Raw genomic sequence first — 19,671 nt, forward strand, 5'->3', positions numbered from 1 at the left:
AGAGTTGGGATAAATGGTTCATTCTCAGACTGGCAATCAGTAACTAGTGGTGTTCCGCAGGGGTCAGTGCTGGGACCCCAACTCTTTATAATCTATATTAACGATTTGGAGGAAGGGACCGAGTGTAACATATCAAAGTTTGCAGATGATACAAAGATGGGAGGGAAAGTAGTGAGTGAGGAGGACATAAAAAACCTGCAAAGGGACATAGACAGGCTCAGTAAGTGGGCAGAGATTTGGCAGATGGAATATAATACTGGAAAGTGTGAGGTTATGCACTTTGGCAGGAAAAATCGTAGAGCAAGTTATTATCTTAATGGCAAGAAACTGGAAAGTACTGCAGTACAAAGGGATCTGGGAGTCCTGGTGCACGAAACACAAAAAGTTAGCATGCAGGTGCAGCAGGTGATCAAGAAGGCCAATGGAATGTTGGCTTTTATTGCTAGGGAGATGGAATATGAAAACAGGGAGGTATTGCTGCAGTTGTACAAGGTATTGGTAAGACCACACCTGGAATACTGCATACAGTTTTGATGTCCATACTTAAGAAAAGACATACTTGCTCTCGAGGCAGTATAAAGAAGGTTCACTCGGTTAATCCCGGGGATGAGGGGGTTGACATATGAGGAGAGGTTGAGTAGATTGGGACTCTACTCATTGGAGTCCAGAAGAATGAGAGGCGATCTTATTGAAACATATAAGATTGTGAAGGGGCTTGATCGGGTGGATGCGGTGAGGATGTTCCCAATGATGGGTGAAACTAGAGCTAGGGGGCAAAATCTTATAATAAGTGGCTCTAAGGGTTTTTTTCGATCAACGAGGTCTCTCTCTCTCTCGCTCTAGAGGCCTCTCTCTCTTGCACAGTAATTTACCGAGTGGTTCCATCCACTCACCCCTTAGGTTCTATACACTGGAATTTGAGGCAGGAACTACAATGCAGAGAATACACTATAGACCAAGTTTAATGAAATGAAATGAAATTTTATTGCATGAAGGAAAAATTTAATGTAAGCCAATAAGGTACATGGGAGGGGAAAAAAAACCAAATCATAATACAGTACTAACCAACATATCTGCAGGCATATTACGCTTTACAAGGTTCATCATGAAATAGGGAAGCACACGGAACATCGAGGGACAACAACTCATTGTTAATTATCCCCTAAAATGTTAATTATCCCCTAAAATGCCCACCCCCTAAACCTAGCTAGATTAGATTATGAGGGGCCAGAAACATGCTCACCAATCCCAGTTAGAAAAATAGAGGTTTTGAAGTCTGCGTTTTGGTCCTCTCGGGCGTCCTGTCTTCACGTGGTCAGCGGAACGCAGCGGGCTGCGACACACTCTTCTCTCCCTCAAGGTGATGGACTCGGACAGGCTGGATGTTAGCAGGCCTGGACATCGGTGTGGAGAGAGGCCATCTGTTTGACCATTTTCATATAGGTTTCTTCTTGTCTCGTCAACGTCCCGGGGTTGGTCGATGATCGCCCGACAGTTACCCCGGGGCTGGATGCTGACTTGATCTCCCCTCTCGAACCTCTCCGAACTCGAATCTCGATCCTCCGTTGTCTCCACTCGAACTCTGCACCAATGAAGCTGATGCTCCTCAATGGCTACCGAAAACCCGATGGTCTCCGATCCCAATTCTCTCTCCGGACTCTCAACGCTACCCCAGGACTCCAATCCGAATTCCTTCTTCTACTTTTCAACGCTACCCCAGGACTCCAGTTATACTTTTCCGTGGAGGCCCTTATCTCCCGCCAAATCAAGGTTAGTCTTTGTTTAACTTTTGGCGGGCTTGTAGCACAGCGAGGTAGTCTTTGTTTTAAAGTATCTTCGGGATGGCCGGTAACTGCCATCTCTGGTCTGGAATGACCTTGTATTGTCTTTAATGTCCCTCTTCGAACTTGAATCTGTTCCCCTTTGTCTGGGTAAACATTTAGATGGCCTTTATCTACAGGCCAATCTGATCGGATCTGCATCCAATCTGTATGTATGGGGCTCTGTCTGGTTTTGTTTTCCCTGAAACTGCCTTCCAGAACTTACTGTGGGCTGAATCCACAAAAGCTGTCTGGGGACTGCAGGAACCATTTTAAAATGTCCCAAAAGCTGGTCACGGGGTCTGGCGGCCATTTTGTGTGTCCCTTTTTCTGGGCTTCTTTTAAAACAGTCTTTAAAATTAAGGCCTTTTCGGCCAATAGACCCTTATAGGACAATGTTCAATTTTGCGAATTCTACAGGGCTGCTCTTTCAAAACTGAGATGAGGAGAAACTTCTTCACTCAGAGGGTGGTAGGTCTGTGGAATTTGCTGCCCCAGAGAGCTGTGGAAGCTACATCATTAAATAAATTTAAAACAGAAATAGACAGTTTCCTAGAAGTAAGGGGAATTAGGGGTTACGGGGAGCGGGCAGGAAATCGGACATGAGGCTAGGTTCGGATCGGTCATGGCCCTGTGGGTGGCGGAGCGGGCCCAGGAGTCGTGTAACCTGGTCCTGCTCCTACTTCTTGTGTTCTAATTCTGTGTTAGATTTCAGGAGATGGTTCTATTCACAGGGATTAGTGGAGACCTCAGGAACAGGCTGCCAGCTAGGAGTCCTTCAAGAGTAAATTGGGCCTGTTCCTGGCTGGGGTGGAGATCACCTCTTACAGAAGGTAAGTACTGTAGGAAATACAGGGACAGAGTGATCTCCTGGACGAGTTTCGATCACCTAGATGGGTCGGAGAGGAATTTCCCAGATTTTTTCTCCCAAATTGGCACATTGGGTTTTTTATCTGGTTTTTCGCCTCTCCTGGGAGATCACATGGGTTCAGGTGGGATGGAGAGTGAAAGTAGAGTTGAGGTTAGGATCAGATCAACCATGATCTTATTGAATGGCGGAGCAGGCTCGAGGGGCCGATTGGCCTGCTCCTGCTCCTATTTCTTATGTTCTTATGGACACTGACCGCATAATATTCCATTCATCTGGGGTCAGTAAGTATCAGCCTTGGCTCAGTAGTAGCCATCTTACTTCTGAGTCAAAGGTTATGGTTCAAGCCCCACTTCAGAGACTTGAGCACATAATCCAGTTTTCCATTTTTCCCAATCTAATTACCACTCTCCCTTTAGATCTTCACAAACTCTCATGTCTTGTATACGTCTTTTATTTCTTTGATTTCTCTCTCATTATGCCTCTTTTTGTCTCCTGCACATATCACTATGTGAGTTACGATAACATAGTGGTTATGTTACTGGACTAGTAATTCAGAGGCCTGGGCTAATGATCCAGAGACATAAGTTAAATCCCACCACAGCAGCTGGGGAATTTAAATTCAGTTAATTAAATAGATCTGGAATAAAAATAGAGCTAGTATCAGTAATGGTGACCATGAAACTACCAGATTGTCGTAAAAGCCCATCTGGTTCACTAATGTCCTTTAGGGAAGGAAATCTGCCATCCTTATCTGGTCTGGCCTATATGTGACTCCAGACCCACAGCAATGTGGTTGACTCTTAACTGGTGTCTGAAATGGCGGCTCACCACCACCTTCTCGAGGGCAATTAGGGATGGGCAATAAATGCTGGCCTTGCCAGTGACGCCCACATCCCGTGAATTAATTTTTTTTAAACTTATGCAATTTAACCATTTCCTGATCCCCACCTTAGCACTTTACGGGTGTTGAAATCTTGGCCGCGATTTTGCCATCGGAGGCGGGCTCACGTCGGGTTTGCTGCTCGGCGGGTTCTGGTCCTGCTGCCGGTTTCAGCCGCACTGCGATAAAGATTTTGAGTTAACTGGGCTTATTAAACCTGCTGTGCGTGTTACCCAGCCCAATCAGTGGGTTCGGGTCTGCTGTTCGCCTCTGCTGACGTCTTCGATTTAGCTGCATTTAAGGGGCCCATGCAGCCTTTGTGTTTTATTCACTTTCTAATGCTTCTCAGTGTTACTGTTAGCGAAATGACTGCTGCAAGAACCAAGGCTTCTCCCCGATTTGATGATGACTCCCTCCATGCTCTTATGGAGGGAGTAATAGGGTGCAAGGAGGTTCTGTTTCCCTCCAATGAACGTAAGAAGCCTCCTCAGCAAACCAAGGCAACCTGGCTGCAAATTGCTGAGGTTAGCGCCAGGTCTTTGTGTTCACGCACCTGGGTTCAGTGCAAGAAAAGGTTCAGTGATCTGCTACGCTCATCAAAAGTGAGTATAACATCACACTTACCTTCAATCTGCTCCCCATCTCTTCTCGTCACCAGCACTCTGCATTGTCAACTTACTCCTGCACATCCCAACTTACCCTTACATTCCTTGCACCTTTAACCATCCCTCTCTCTCTATGTACAGAATCACTCCACCATTCTACTATGCAGCCCTCACACTCGCTCTCACTGTTATGCAATGGCAACAACTAACAACGCACAGGGAGGGCCCTTGGTATTAGCACCTCACTCCATCTTTGTCTCCCTCTAAGCATCTATGCTATGGATTCTCTACATTCACTCCAACATTCTCGCTCAAACTCCATTTGTCTCCCTCATTGCAGGAAAAGAGAGCCCACAATAAGAGGGAGAGGGGGAGGACAGGAGGAGGGCCATCTTCCATGGCGCATTTAACCAATGCTGAGGAGGCTGCTATCGATATTGTTGAAGGTGCAGAGGAGCTGGAAGTGGGGGACAGACAGACAGGCGCAGTAGAGCAAGCTGGTGACAGAATAGATTTCCAACCTTCTCATTTAGATTTCATGAGTGACTGATATGGCATCTGAGGTTCATACAGATTGAATTCTGATCATCTGCACAATGGGGTGTGTCTGCTACATTAATATCACATGTCTAACTCATGCCTTTACTCCCCCACAGGACCATCGAGAGCCCCCCTCCCCACTGTCCAGGAGGAAGAGCTGGACGACTCCTCAGAGAAAGCTGCTGCCTCTGAGGGAGCAGCATCAGCAGAAATGTGTGCACCCAGCACCAGCGCAGAAACACACACCTCGGTGGGTCATTCGCGAGATAGATTAGTGTTGTCATCTGGTGTATCACAGCTTACAAGTGAGCATCAGCAGATGGTGGAGACAGGGACAGCAGAGGAGAGTCCTCGTCGGAGGATGCTGGACGCTCCGAGCTCTGCTCAGCTGCATGGGGACGCTGTGCCTCTGGGGCCATCCAGAAAGAGAGCGGTGCTGGAACTTCAGGAACAAGTGCAGGAGTCTCTGACAGGGTTTGCAACCACGGTAACTGCGAGTGTGCAGAGAATGGAGGAGTCCATCTCAAACATGAATGGCGAATGTAGGTGCCGCCATGGAAAGGATGGCAACCTCCATGGAGGACATAAATCACCAGACTCAAATGAGCATGGTGACTCTTCTAAATAGATGGTCTGATATGGAGGATAGATAGGCATCTATTGAACAGAGGAACCAGAGGCACATGGACGTCCCCGTTATGAGGACTGTCGGTACTGATGTGCAGCAAGGTGCTCTCCAGCTACTTGCTAGCAGTGAAATACGGGTGACGCATGAGAGGGATGTTGGTGGTCGACAACAAGGAATTGTGGGCTCCTCTCCAAGCGCTCACACTCCCATGCCACTGTGGAGCCCTCGGTCCAAGCCCTAGATTCCTCACCCAATTGAGATGGCCGTCTCAGCCCCTGCACAGCCGCAGGAGGAGCAGACTGTTGCAGAACCCTCCCAGGCTCCCAAACCCAGAGGACACCCGCCAAAGACATCTGAGCAGGTGCAGCATAGAAGTGAGTAAGTTGCCTCTACCTCTGCTGAAGCCACAGGGGAAGTACCATGTAGAAGCATGTGTAAGAGAAAATTAACACACAAATAGTCACAAGGGTAGTCACTTGGGTGTTTGGATCTAATACAAAGTTACGTTTCTCATTGTTATTTCAATTGTATTAAAGAAATGCGATGTCAAAGATTCAAAGAGTTGGCCTATGTGTGCTCAGAAATGAAAGTTGCACAGTGAGGGGTCTGGGCGCCTTTCATCTGTAATGATGGTGGGGAGAGTGATAGGAAAGCACAGTTTATTGTACAGATGCTATATGGTGTGTTAAGAAGGTCAGCCAAACATTAATTTCCATGTGCCAGCCACATGTGTTTGCTGCGTAAACTTACGCGAATCTGGCATGGATTAATGTATCCCTTGTCTCACAGCCAGCAATATGCTCGCGTGCTGGTGGAACTGGCACATCCATCTCCGCAAGGTCTTCCTCATCTGCCTCCTTCTCCTCCTCCTCTTCTGAGGAGGTTGTGCGCTGTGCCACTTGCTCCTCAGGCAGCGGTAAGCCACGCTGCTATGCAATGTTGTGCAGGGCATAGCAGACCACGATGATTCTAGACACCCTGGTTGGTGTGTACTGTAGGGCTCCACCAGAACTGTCGAGGCATCTGAATCGCATTTTGAGCAAGCCGATGGTTTGCTCTATGATGCTTCTGGTGGAAATGTGGCTCACATTGTAGCGCACTTCAGCTTCATTTGATGGCCTTCTCATCGGTGTCATTAGCCACATCTTCAGCGGATAGGCCTTATCTCCAAGGAGCCATCCGGAAAGTTGGGTTGGCGGATTAAACAGCTGAGGCATAGTAGACTGCCGCAGGATGAATGAGTCATGGCAACTGCTAGGGAACTTGGTGCAAACATGCATAATGTTCTTCCTGTGGTTACACACCAGTTGGACGTTAAGGGAGTGGAAGCCCTTGCAGTTCACAAATACAGCTGGGTTGTGATGGGGTGCCCTAATGGCCACATGTATGCAGTCTACGACACCCTGCACCCTTGGGAAGCCTGCCATATTTGCAAAGCCAACCACACACACGGTAACACTTGCTTCATCCGTGGAGAAGTGGATGTAATTGTGCGACTTGGCAAAGAGGGCATCAGTAACCGGCGTGATGCAACTGTGTGCGACCGACTGGGAGATGCCGCTTATGTCTCCTGCTGATCCCTGGAAGGACCCTGAAGCAAAGGAGTTGAGTGCGGTAATGACTTTGACAGCCACTGGTAAGGAGTGTCCACCCGCTCCTCTGGGCTGCAGGTGTTGGTGCAGCATTGTGCAGATGTCAGCAACTGCCTCTCGCAAAAGTCTCAGCCTCCTTTGGCACTGCTGCTCACTCATGTTGAGGAAGCTCATCCTCGGCCTGTAAACCCTGTGTTGGGGGTATCTCCTGCAGTGCGGTGCAGCCCTGAGCTGATGCCCTCTGCCCTCTGCATCATCAGGTGGCTGAGGAGAAGGTTGGCGCTCCTGTTGTTGGTGCTGCTGTTGTGCCTGGTTCTGCTGCTGCTGCAGCTGCTCTTCCTCCAATTCTGAGGACCAGGATGAGAGGGTATAAATGGTTCCCATTCTGCTGGTATATATTTCAGTTGAGGAATAGATGTTATAAGCACTCAGTCAATGTGGGGGGAGGATTTTCCAAGGACATCACAGTGCATATGGATCTCAGCTTAAACACTTAGGGGTAAAGGGGGCTCTACCTTCGCCGGGCGCCCCCACGGCCGATTTTCCCAGGTAGCGCCCCGAGAGGGAGGAGGGGCACTACTGGAAGCGCCCCGCGTCCCTCTTGGGGCGCAGCGGGCCAATATCACGGCGCTACTTGCTGCGGTACTGCAGTTCTTCTACCCCTTATTAAAGGGGAGCGGCCTGGCGCAGCGTGTCCCGGTGCCCAGCTGGGCCACCAGGGATCGGGAGTGCCGGCAAACGAGCCCGGCACTCAATGGAGCATAGTGCCCACAAAAAGATTGTTCCTTTAGTAACCTGAGTGGTGCATTCTTGGAGTCAGAACCAAACCTCTGACCTATAAATGCTACAGAAACTCCAAGATAGAGAGACGCTGAGGCAAACTAGAGTTGGGGTATTGTGCGATACGGAATGCATTGTGGTGTAACACAGGAAATGGCTGCTTGGTTAGACAGTGCAGATGCACCACATGGGTTGGTTGGTCAGTCACTGTCAGTCTGTAAAGCACTAACCAGCCAATTACTTACTGCCCTATCAGCCTCCACCCAATCATCAGTAAAATGATGGAAGGAGTCATCAATAGTGCAGCATAGCTTGCTCAATGACCTTCAGTTCTGGTTCTGCCAGAACCACTCAGCACCAGATAGAAATGCAAGAGCTGAATGCCAGAGGAGAGGTGAGAGTCGCTGCCCTCAACAGCAAGGCAACATTCGACCAATTATGTCACCAAGGAGCCCTAGCAAAACTGAAGTCAGTGGTGGTCAAAGAGAAAACCATCTTAAGGCCGGAGGAACCTGATGCAAAGGAAGATAGTTGTGGTTGTCAGAGGCCAATCATCTCAGCCCCAGGATATCACTGCAGGAGTTCCTAAGTGAAGCGTCCTCAACCCATCCATCTTTAGCTGTCACATCAATGACTTTCCCTCCATTATTAGGTCAAGAGTTAGGGTGCTTGATGATGATTCCACAGTGTTCAGATTCATTCACAACTCCTCCAATGATGAAGCAGCCCATGCCAGTCTACAATAGGATCTTGTAGGGGTTTTTTGGCGTGTGTGCCCAGTCAGCTCTGCCCCTGACTGTCTCTGAGCGGTTCGAATCGCTCCACACCCCCTGGGTTCTAGACACCGGACTTAGGTACAGGCGGCGATACAGAAAATCGAGTAGACAAGTGGCTGGGGGAAGAAAACAAAATTTTATTAAAAGGCTGAATAAAACACAATACTACTGAGAATTCCTGGTATAGTTACAGGCATAAAACAGTTAATCTATATATATAAATCGGTCGATCTGTCTATCTGTCTATCTGTCTGTCATTCTGTCTATCTGTCTGTCATTCTGTCCATCTGTCTGTCATTCTGTCTGTCATCGCGTGTGCATCTGTCGGGCTATGCGCTCGAAAGTTACAGGGCGTACCTACGCGTGCGTTACGTCGAAAGAAAGCTTACCTTTCCAAAACGGTTTTAAGCGTATTTACGTTTCGTCCGGGCTAAAATCGCGCCCGCGGTATCCGAAAAACCTTAACATTCCGCTCATTAGCATCTCATTATCCGCTCATTAGCGACAGAGCGACCTCGAGCTCGACCAATCGTACGCCGGGTTGCTGGCGTGTGCCGCCGGGCCAATCGGTGCGTGTGTGGGCGGACCTTATCGTTCTGAACCGAGGTGAGTCGCCGCCATCTTGATTCCAAACTTTTCCTTTCTTTTTCCCGCTTTCTGCGTCTTTAAAAAAAACGTTGCTTTTAAAACACATTGTGATAAAAATAATAACTTCCGGGAAGTTATGTCATCACTTCCTGTGAACTGTGAACTGTGAACTATGAACTATGAACTGTGTACATACCTCACTTCCTGTCATGTGTCACTTCCTGTTGGACTGGTATAAATACTGGTCTGTTCAGTATTGTAAGAGGCTTCTACCAGAGGCATGGTAAAGACCTCTCTTGTATATAGTGTGTTTATAAGTTACTTAAAGCTTACTTTAAAGTTACTTGATGGTAAGCCCCCTTTTTCTTACATCAATTTAAGTAACTTAGTATTTACACTCACGAATACTAGACCTTCGGACAAACTCGGAATTAAGGATCCAGGGAACCACCCATCATGGAGAAAATCCTTAGACCTATTCGTCTGGACTTGGACCCGAATGCACCAGCAGCTGGCAGGGTATGGAAGCATTGGTACCGTACTTTTGAGAATTTTCTGGATGAATGTGAAGCGGATGCTCCTGCTAGATTGAAGATACTTATCAATTATGTGACCCCAAAAGTGTTCGAATATGTTGATGAATGGGATAATTACAATGAGGTGATTCGGGCACTTAAGAAACTGTATGCCAAGACCCCAAATGAGGTCTATGCTAGACATCTACTGGCCACAGCCCGACAAGGGCCAGGGGAATCAATTGACGAATTCCTGCAAGAACTTCGCAGGCTCAGCGTAGATTGTAACTTTCAGGCAGCCTCAGCTGAGCTGTACCGCCAAGAAATGATTCGTGATGCTTTCATCTGCGGGATTGCCTCTCCATTTATACGCCAGCGTCTACTAGAAAGTAAAACACTTGAGCTACAAAAAGCTTTTGACCTAGCTTGTTCACTGGGTTTGGCAAAGAGAAATGCAGACCTCTATCAGCTGCCCAGATCTCGATCTGCTGCTGTAGCTGCAACCAGACAATTCAAGCGGTCTCAGGTGAACCCTATCATGGGGGAATCTAATTCTGATAATTCTGATGAAGAAGAGGAGGACGACCCCACTTTAGCAGCCTCTTGGCAATCTAGGAAGGAATGCTTCTTTTGTGGAGATGCTTTTCACCCTAGGAAAACCTGCCCTGCTCGCAATGCAATCTGCAGTTATTGCGGGAAAAAAGGACACTTTGCTAAAGTTTGCCTATCAAGGGCCTCTACAAGGGCCAATCCAGCTAAGGCCTACCGAACTGCCCCAATTAGGGCCTATCAAGATGCTCCAAGCTAGGACCTATCAAGCTTCCTCTCGAGCTCTCTCCCGAAGAAGCACACCGAGAGTTTTAGCCACTCTCTGTGCAACGACACCAATTACAGCTGCTTGCCCACAGAACCTGTCTCATGCTGCCACAAAAATTTCAATTAAAGGGCATACCTTAGATGCCTTAATTGACTCAGGAAGTACTGATAGTTTCATTAAGGAACAGATTGTTGCGAAATTGAAACTACATGTCTTCCCATCGGACCAGGCAATTGCGATGGCCCAGTCATCACTTAATACCAGAATCTCCGGCTTTTGTGTTGTTGATATGACACTTCATGGTCGTATGTATCCCTCCACCCGACTTTCGGTGCTCAAGGACTTATGTAGTGATCTCCTCTTAGGACTGGACTTCCAAAAACAGCATAAGAAACTCACCATTGAGTTTGGTGGATCCAAACCCGGACTTACTATTTCTAATATACCGTCTAAATTACCATTTTGTGCATTATCAGCAGCTTCACTTGATGAACCCTCATTATTTGCCAGTATTCCGCCTCAATGCCAACCGATAATAACGAAATCGCGGCGCTTTAATCAGGAAGACCAATCTTTTATTGCGGCTGAAATCTCTCGACTTCTAGCAGAGGATATCATTGAACCATGTTCGTCGCCCTGGCGGGCTCAAGTCGTCATTGTCAAGAACCCTCTAAAACCTCACAAACAGCGACTATGCATCGATTATTCGCAAACCATCAATCAATATACCGACTTGGACGCCTACCCATTGCCACGCATTGATGATATGGTTAATAAACTGGCCGAATACAAAGTGTTCTCAACTTACGATTTAAAAAGTGCCTATCATCAGTTACCCTTGAAGGTCTCAGATAAGCAGTACACAGCCTTTGAGGCTAATGGACGGCTGTACCAATTTCGTCGCCTCCCATTCGGGGTTACTAATGGAGTGGCTGTCTTTCAACGGGCAATGGATGGCCTGGTTAAGCAGGAAAATCTAAGGGACACTTTTCCCTATCTTGATAACATTACCATTGCAGGTCACGATCAACAGGAACACGACTCCAACCTCCAAAAATTTCGGGATGCCCTCCATCGCCGTAATTTGACCCTGAATGAATCCAAATCTGTTGAGTCGCAACCGACCATCAACATCCTTGGCTACTGCGTAGGCAATGGTATCATTAAGCCAGACCCAGAAAGACTTCGCCCGCTCCAAGAGCTCCCGTCACCTAAGAATCCGGCTTCTTTACGTCGGGCTCTCGGTCTGTTTGCATACTACGCTAAATGGATTCCTCATTTTTCGGACAAAATCCAACCCTTGCTGCATGCTAGATCATTTCCACTGGGAACAGCGGCTGTTGCAGCCTTTAACCTTCTCAAAAAACAGTTGGAGAAAGCGGCTCTTCACTCCATTGATGAGAATCTCCCTTTCGTGGTTGAATGTGATGCCTCGGAGGTGGCGATCTCGGCTACTCTGAATCAGGAAGGTCGTCCTGTAGCATTTATGTCCAGGACCTTACAAGGTGCCGAGCTACATTATCCTCCGGTTGAGAAAGAAGCCACAGCCATCATAGAGGCAGTACGGAAGTGGAACCATTTTCTAGCTCACCAGCACTTTACATTGATCACGGACCAACGATCAGTCGCCTTCATGCTCGATAATCGAAAACGAACCAAAATTAAGAATAATAAAATACAACTTTGGAGGATGGAACTGGCCTCTTTTGGTTATACCATTCTCTATCGGCCTGGCAAGGAGAATGTGGCCCCGGACACCCTCACACGGGCATTCTGCTCCACTATGTCATCCTCCACCCTCATGGATGTCCACAATGGTTTGTGCCATCCTGGCGTTACGCGCATGCTACATTTCGTACGATCACGGAATCTCCCTTTTTCCACTGGAGATGTAAAGAAAATATGCTCAGAATGCCGGCTTTGTGCGGAATTAAAACCTCAGTTCTTCCGCCCCTCAGATGGTATACTCATACATGCAACCCAACCGATGCAACGACTTAGCATCGATTTTAAGGGCCCAGTGCCCTCTTCAACTCGGAACACATATTTGCTCGCCATGATCGACGAATATTCACGTTTTCCGTTTGCCTTCCCCTGCTCCAATATGCTGGCGTCCACAGTAATCTGCTGCCTTGAGCAGGTATTTTCTCTCTGTGGCATGCCGGCTTATATTCACTCAGATCGGGGTCCATCCTTTATGTCGAGGGAACTCAAGGACTACCTCTCAGAACGAAGAATTGCTACAAGCAAAACAACACCATACCATCCCATCGGAAATGGGCAGGTAGAGAGGTATAACGGTATCATCTGGAATTCCGTACGTCTCGCTTTAAGATCTCGGGGCCTACCAGACCAGCAATGGGAAACAGTGCTTCCGGATGCATTGCACTCTATACGGTCCCTGCTTTCTACAGCCACAAATACTACACCTCATGAGCGGTTCTTTGGATTCCAGCGTCGCTCATCTCATGGGACATCACTCCCGTCATGGCTAACTACTCCTGGACCTGTATTACTCCGAAGATACGTTCGGACGTCTAAAAATTACCCTCTTGTAGACGAGGTCGAACTAACCGATGCCAACCCCACCTATGCAAACATACGATATTCCGACGGCCGAGAATCTACCGTATCATTACGGGATCTGGCTCCCTGCCCACCAGGACCTAGTGGGACATCGGGTGATGGCATTTCACCAGGAAACTCTTGGGACCTATCGGGTACCCCTCTCCAGGATCCTGATCGGACACCAACTAGCTTGGTGCCGGTAGAACCCCGTGCTCAAGGTTGCGACCCTCCCAGTACCATGCATGAAAGTACTGGTCTGCCACAGACCAGCTCTGCACCTCCCTCTGAACAGAGGCAGTCTGACTTTGAACCTATTGGGGCTCGTACTCGAAGCCATGATCTCCCCGACCCTTCACAGGGCAATCCAGGCCACACGGACTCTGGCCAATGGCCAACCGCATGTAAGCGGACCAGCGACCCTCTACGACGGGAATCCAAACGGGTGCGACTCTTCCTTGTTCGGCGGCTGCGGACCAAAAGGTAGACCACAGCCTCCTAAACCTGCAGGAGGGAAGAATGTGATAAAAATAATAACTTCCGGGAAGTTATGTCATCACTTCCTGTGAACTGTGAACTGTGAACTATGAACTATGAACTGTGTACATACCTCACTTCCTGTCATGTGTCACTTCCTGTTGGACTGGTATAAATACTGGTCTGTTCAGTATTGTAAGAGGCTTCTACCAGAGGCATGGTAAAGACCTCTCTTGTATATAGTGTGTTTATAAGTTACTTAAAGCTTACTTTAAAGTTACTTGATGGTAAGCCTCCTTTTTCTTACATCACACATATTGTTTTAAAAAAAAATGATTTAGAAACGAATTAACTTATCTAATCTCATTAATTTTCCTACCTTTCCCCGTTTTTCCAGGTAGGCCTCGAAGCCTCGGCTTCTCCTCCGCACCCACGCCCGAGCTAGGCACCTCCCGGCCCCACTCAAAGGCTGGAGGGGGCGGGCCTGCGCCGCTACCTTACTAAAGGATGCGCGCGCAGCAGGAGCTGAGACGCGGCGTCTCTCTCTGGCTCGGCCGGGGGGCGGGGCTTGCTGAGCGTCAAGGGTTACCCTGGCAACCGGGCCCGCCGGCCGTCTCGCACAGCCGCAATCGGCGGTCTTCACCTCGGGGGGGGGCGCAACCCTCGGGGGGGCCGCGACCCTCGGGGGGGGCCGCGACCCTCGGGGGGGCCGCGACCCTCGGGGGGGGCCCCCCCCGCCCCTCCCTCCCCCCCTCCCCTCCCACCCCCCCTCCCCCCGCCCTCCCTTCCCCCCCTCCCCCCAGCCCTCCCTTCCCCCCCTTCTCTCCCCCCCTTCCCCCTGCCCTCCCCCCTCCCTTCCCCCCTCCCTTCCCCCCTCCCTCCCCCCCCGCCCTCACCCTCCCTTCCCCCCTCCCTTCCCCCCCGCCCCACCCCCCCTTCCCCCCCGCCCCACCCTCCCTCCCCCCCTTCCTCCCCCCCTCCCCCCCGCCCTCCCCCTCCCTCCCCCCCCCAGTCGCTCTCTCTCTCTCTCTTCCAACAACAACATGCCCTCGAAAAAGCCTCGGCACCGCCGGGCACTTCAGCTAGTACACTGATATGGGAATGGGGAACACATGGCACGTCGAGGGAAACAAATACATTAAAAATCCCCTTATCCTTATCCCACCCCCTATACCTAACTAGATTAAGCTATGAGGGGTCAGGAATTCATGCTCACCAATTCAAAACCTGTTGCTTTAGATGGTGGGGTTTGAGGTCCGCTCTTCCTGTCCTTTGGGGTATCCCATCACCACGTGGTCACAGGGCGGGGCGCTGAAGTTGTTTGTGCAAAGGCACCCTCCCTTTTTCTCCGTTAACGTCTTCGTCGAGTACTTCGTCGCGATGGGCCTTCTTCTCCTTCGGGCGGTCGCCGACGGTATTGCTGTGGTCGGGGGTCGGTTGGCGATCTTTACCGTCTAATGATTTTGCTATCCATGCTTCGAACACCAGCTTATTCTTCAACTGGGCTATTACTGTCCATGTGACAAACGCCAGCTTATAACTAGGCCGTTTGTCTAGATTTTGCTACCCATTCTTCGAACACCAGTATATTCTTAAATTGGGGTTTTACTGTCCATGCATGTAACGCCAACTTATTCACCAAACGCCAGCTTATAACTAGGCGTTTGTTCCCCAACGCGTCTTTCGCTACCCTTCTCTGCTCTTATCGGTTTACCGTATTCTTCGTCTCGTCTCGTCTCGTCTGCCCGTTTGTGGCCTGTGTGTCTTGTGTGGTTTCGAACTCGGGTCTCGTTCTCCTCCCGCGTTGGGCCCTCGGTGTAGTAATGGGTGTCCTTGGTGTTGAGCAGCGTGGGGAGCGAGAAGAGAGCCCGCCACGAGGCCAGGGCATGAGAATGAGAGGCAGCAGGCCAAAAGCCAAATGATAAGAGGCCAGAGCAAGAGAGAGCTAAGAGACCGATCACTACCAATGGGCCTACAATTATACCCGATTCTTCATTGCTTATCTGCACGCCAAATCAGGTCAGTTCTTTGTCTAACTTTTGGCGGGCTCGTTTAAACTGATTACAGCCATTTACTTTACATAGAAACATAGAAGATAGGAGCAGGAGTAGGCCATTCGGCCCTTCGAGCCTGCTCCGCCATTCAATGAGATCATGGCTGATCATCCAAATTCAGTACCCTGTCCCTGCCTTCTCCCCATATCCCTTGATCCCTTTAGCCTTAAGAAATATATCTAACTCTTTCTTGAATATGTTTAATGAACTGGCCTCCACCGCCCTCTGTGGCAGAGAATTCCACAGGTTCACCACTCTCTGGGTGAAGAAATTCCTCCTCATTTCAGTCCTAAATGGCTTACCCCTTATCCTTAGACTATGCCCCCTGGTTCTGGACTCCCCAGCCATCAGAAACATCCTTCCTGCATCTAGTCTATCCAGGCCTGACAGAATTTTATAGGTTTCGATGAGATCCCCTCTCAATCTTCTAAACTCCAGTGAGTATAAGCCCAATCGACACAATCTCTCCTCATATGTCATTCCTGCCATCCCAGGTATCAGCCTGGTGAATCTTCGCTGCACTCCTTCCATGGCAAGAACGTCCTTCCTCAGGTAAGGCGACCAAAACTGCACACAATACTCAAGGTGCGGTCTCACCAAGGCCCTGTACAACTGTAGCAAGACATCCTTGTTCCTGTACTCGAACCCTCTTGCTACGAAGGCCAACATACCATTTGCCTTCTTTGTTATGTATTTTGTGTTCTCCTCCCACCTGTGGTGGCTCTGTCACAGGAGATAAATGGTTGGGTGTTCTCTGTTAAGTTTAGCTCTCTTTGTTCGGAACTTGCCAGAACTTCCTTTCCTTCCAATAAAGCACTTCATGTTTGAATCTCTGAGTTCTGAGTCCTAAATTGTGCCTAGGTAGAAAGGTACTGACACAACAAGTGGCAACGAGGAGCGGATGAATCTGTGTACGTTACGGGTGCAGTGAGTAAACAGAAATTTTAATTTGAAACGTGAGATGGCTACTATATTGGGAAACATCGGTGATTTTGATGAAAATGTGGAGCAATGGAGCGCATATACGGAACGTTTTGACTATTTTGTATTGGCGAATGCGGTGGCAAATGAAAAGGTCGTGCCTACCTTTTTGAGTGTAATCGGGCCGAAGACATTCAATTTACTTCGCAGCCTCGTGCAGCCAGATAAGCCAGGAACTAAAACATATAAGCAACTAGTGGAAATTCTTGGAGCACATTTTTCACCAAAACCTCTGGTTATTGCTGAGAGATTTAGATTTCACAAACAGAATCAAGAGGAGGGGGGATCAGTGACGGTGTTTATTGCTGCTTTAAAAAGGTTATCAGAACACTGCGAGTTCAAGGAGGTGCTGAAGGACACCATTAGAGACAGACTCGTGTGTGGTCTGCAAAATGCAGCCACACAGAAGCGCCTTCTTACTGAGGACAACTTTACTCTTGAAAAGGCCATTGAAGTTAGTGTCTCCATGGAGATGGCGGAAAAGGAGGCTCACCAGTTGAGTTCAACAGGGAGAGTTCACAAGGTGTCGTCTGAGCCTAAAGGTGCGCGGAACGGCACATGTTACTGTTGTGGGAAAACGGGCCATCACGCTAATGACTGCTGGTGTACGGAGCTGGAATGCCGAAATTGTGGCAAAAAGGGTCACATTGAACGTGCCTGTAGAGGTAAAAAAAGAACAGACAGAGCTGGGAAGCATGGAAGCAAAATGTCTGTATTTGGACAAGAGAGGAAAAAGAGTGTTCATTCAGTGCAGTATGATGGAACAAGCAAAACAGAGGGGAGCGACACCTCTGAGGAGGAAGAGGTGCACATACTGACGGTTGCAGGTGATTCAAATGGCTACTGGGTGTCACCACTGGTGGAGGGACAATCAGTGCGGATGGAGGTGGACACAGGCGCGGCTGTGTCCCTTGTTTCAGACACTGTCTACAGCAAAATGCTAAAGCATCTTACCCTTCAGCCAACAAACATTGTGCTAAAGACGTATACCGGCGAACCTGTGGCCATGAAAGGAGTCATTCAGGTGACAGTTAAATTGAACGGACAGACTGCAAAACTGCCACTATATGTGGTAAAGGGAAATTACCCATCGCTACTGGGACGTGCGTGGCTAGAGAAAATCACGCTGGACTGGCCCGCAGTCCGCATGATGTCAAAAGGGGAGTCAGGTCTGACTGCAGTGTTAAACAAATATGCAGAACTCTTCAATGGGGAACTTGGGAGCATGAAAAAGATCAGCGTGAGACTGGACATTAAACCTGACAGCAAGCCGAAGTTTCACAAAGCCCGACCTGTACCCTATGCAATTAGGCCAAAAGTTGAGGCTAACTTGGAGGCCTTAGTCGAGAATGGAGTCCTGGAGCCTGTGAGCATGAGCAAATGGGCCACACCCATTGTTCCTGTCCTGAAAAAGGATGGATCTGTTCGAATCTGCGGGGATTTTAAAGTGACTATTAACCCGGTGCTGTCTGCGGAACAGTACCCTCTTCCCCTCATTGATGATCTTTTTACGGGCCTGGCCGGAGGGCAAAAGTTCAGCAAAATAGACTTATGCCAGGCTTATCTACAAATGCATGTCGATGACAAATCAAAGGAGCTGCTGACAATTGTGACACACAAGGGGCTATACAGGTACTGCTGCCTTCCGTTTGGAATTACGTCAGCCCCTGCTCTATTCCAAAGGGCAATGGATCAGATTTTGAGTGGACTGCCAGGAGTCCAGTGCTACCTGGATGACATCCTTGTCACTGGGACAAATGAGGAGGATCATCTTCTGAACTTGGATGCGACACTACAACGACTGAAAGAGTACGGACTCAGAGTTCGTAAAGACAAATGTGAATTCTTTCAGTCTTCAGTTGAGTACCTGGGGCATGTGATTGACGCTACTGGCCTGCATAAGGTGCCGTCAAAGGTCAAGGCGATCGTGGAGGCCCCAGCACCCCAGAATGTGAGCCAGTTACGTTCATTTCTGGGGCTACTTAACTACTATGGGAAGTTTATTCCAGACTTAGCAACATTGCTGAAGTCGTTACATCAGTTGCTATGTCAAGGCAAAACATGGAAATGGACTGAACTGTGCAACGAAGCTTTCGCCCAAGCAAAGAAAGCATTGCTGAAATCGGAGGTCCTGACACACTTCGACCCAAAGCTACCCGTGCAGCTAGCATGTGATGCATCACCATATGGTGTGGGAGCAGTCATATCCCACATCATGCCTTCGGGTGAAGAGAAACCTATCGCCTTCGCATCACGCACCTTGAACAAGGCCGAGAGTAACTATGCACAGATCGAGCGCGAGGCCTTGGGAATCGTTTTTGGAATTCGAAAATTTCATCAGTACCTGTTTGGGAGAAGGTTCACACTCCTGATGGACCACCGTCCATTGATTTCAATCTTCGGGCCCCACACCGGAATTCCGTCTCTCGCTGCAAGCAGGATGCAAAGGTGGGCTTTACTGTTGTCAGGACACACATACGACATCAAATATCGCAAATCAGACTTGCACGGCAACGCAAACGGTCTCTCGAGGCTACTCTTGCCTGTTACTCCCCCAGAGCCTCGTCAGATAGACATCTTCTACTTTAGACAAGTGGAGGGAGCACCTGTCACTGTAGTTCAGGTGCGAAGGTACACCCGCAACGATCCAGTCCTGTCTGAGGTAATGGACGATGTCATTCGAGGGAGAGCTATAGGAGATTCTCCTAGTTTGAAACCTTACATTTCAAAAAGAAATGAGCTCTCCATCCAGGCAGGTTGTCTTCTTTGGGGACGCCGTGTCATCATTCCGCCACCTCTGAGGGAACCTATACTGCAACAACTTCATACAGGCCACAGTGGGATGGTTCGGATGAAGGAAATGGCAAGAAGCTACTTCTGGTGGCCAGGTCTCGATGAGAATATTGAGGAGAAAGCCAAAACATGTTCCCCATGTCAAAGGGTCCGGAATGTTCCACAGCTGGCAACCCTACACCCCTGGGATTGGCCTGCAGAAGTGTGGCAGCGAGTACATGTGGACTTCGCCAGTCCTTTCGAAGAGAAGATGTTTATGGTGGTTGTAGATGCTCGTAGCAAGTGGCCGGAGGTCGCTGTGATGAGGTCTACCACGGCAGAGAAAACAATTGAGAAACTTGTTGAGATGTTCAGCCGTTATGGCTCACCGGAACAACTCGTAAGTGACA

The sequence above is a fragment of the Somniosus microcephalus genome, chromosome 8 (assembly GCF_052327205.1).
Source record: "Somniosus microcephalus isolate GS21.2 chromosome 8, FLI_Smic_1.0, whole genome shotgun sequence".
Lineage (NCBI taxonomy): Eukaryota > Metazoa > Chordata > Chondrichthyes > Squaliformes > Somniosidae > Somniosus > Somniosus microcephalus.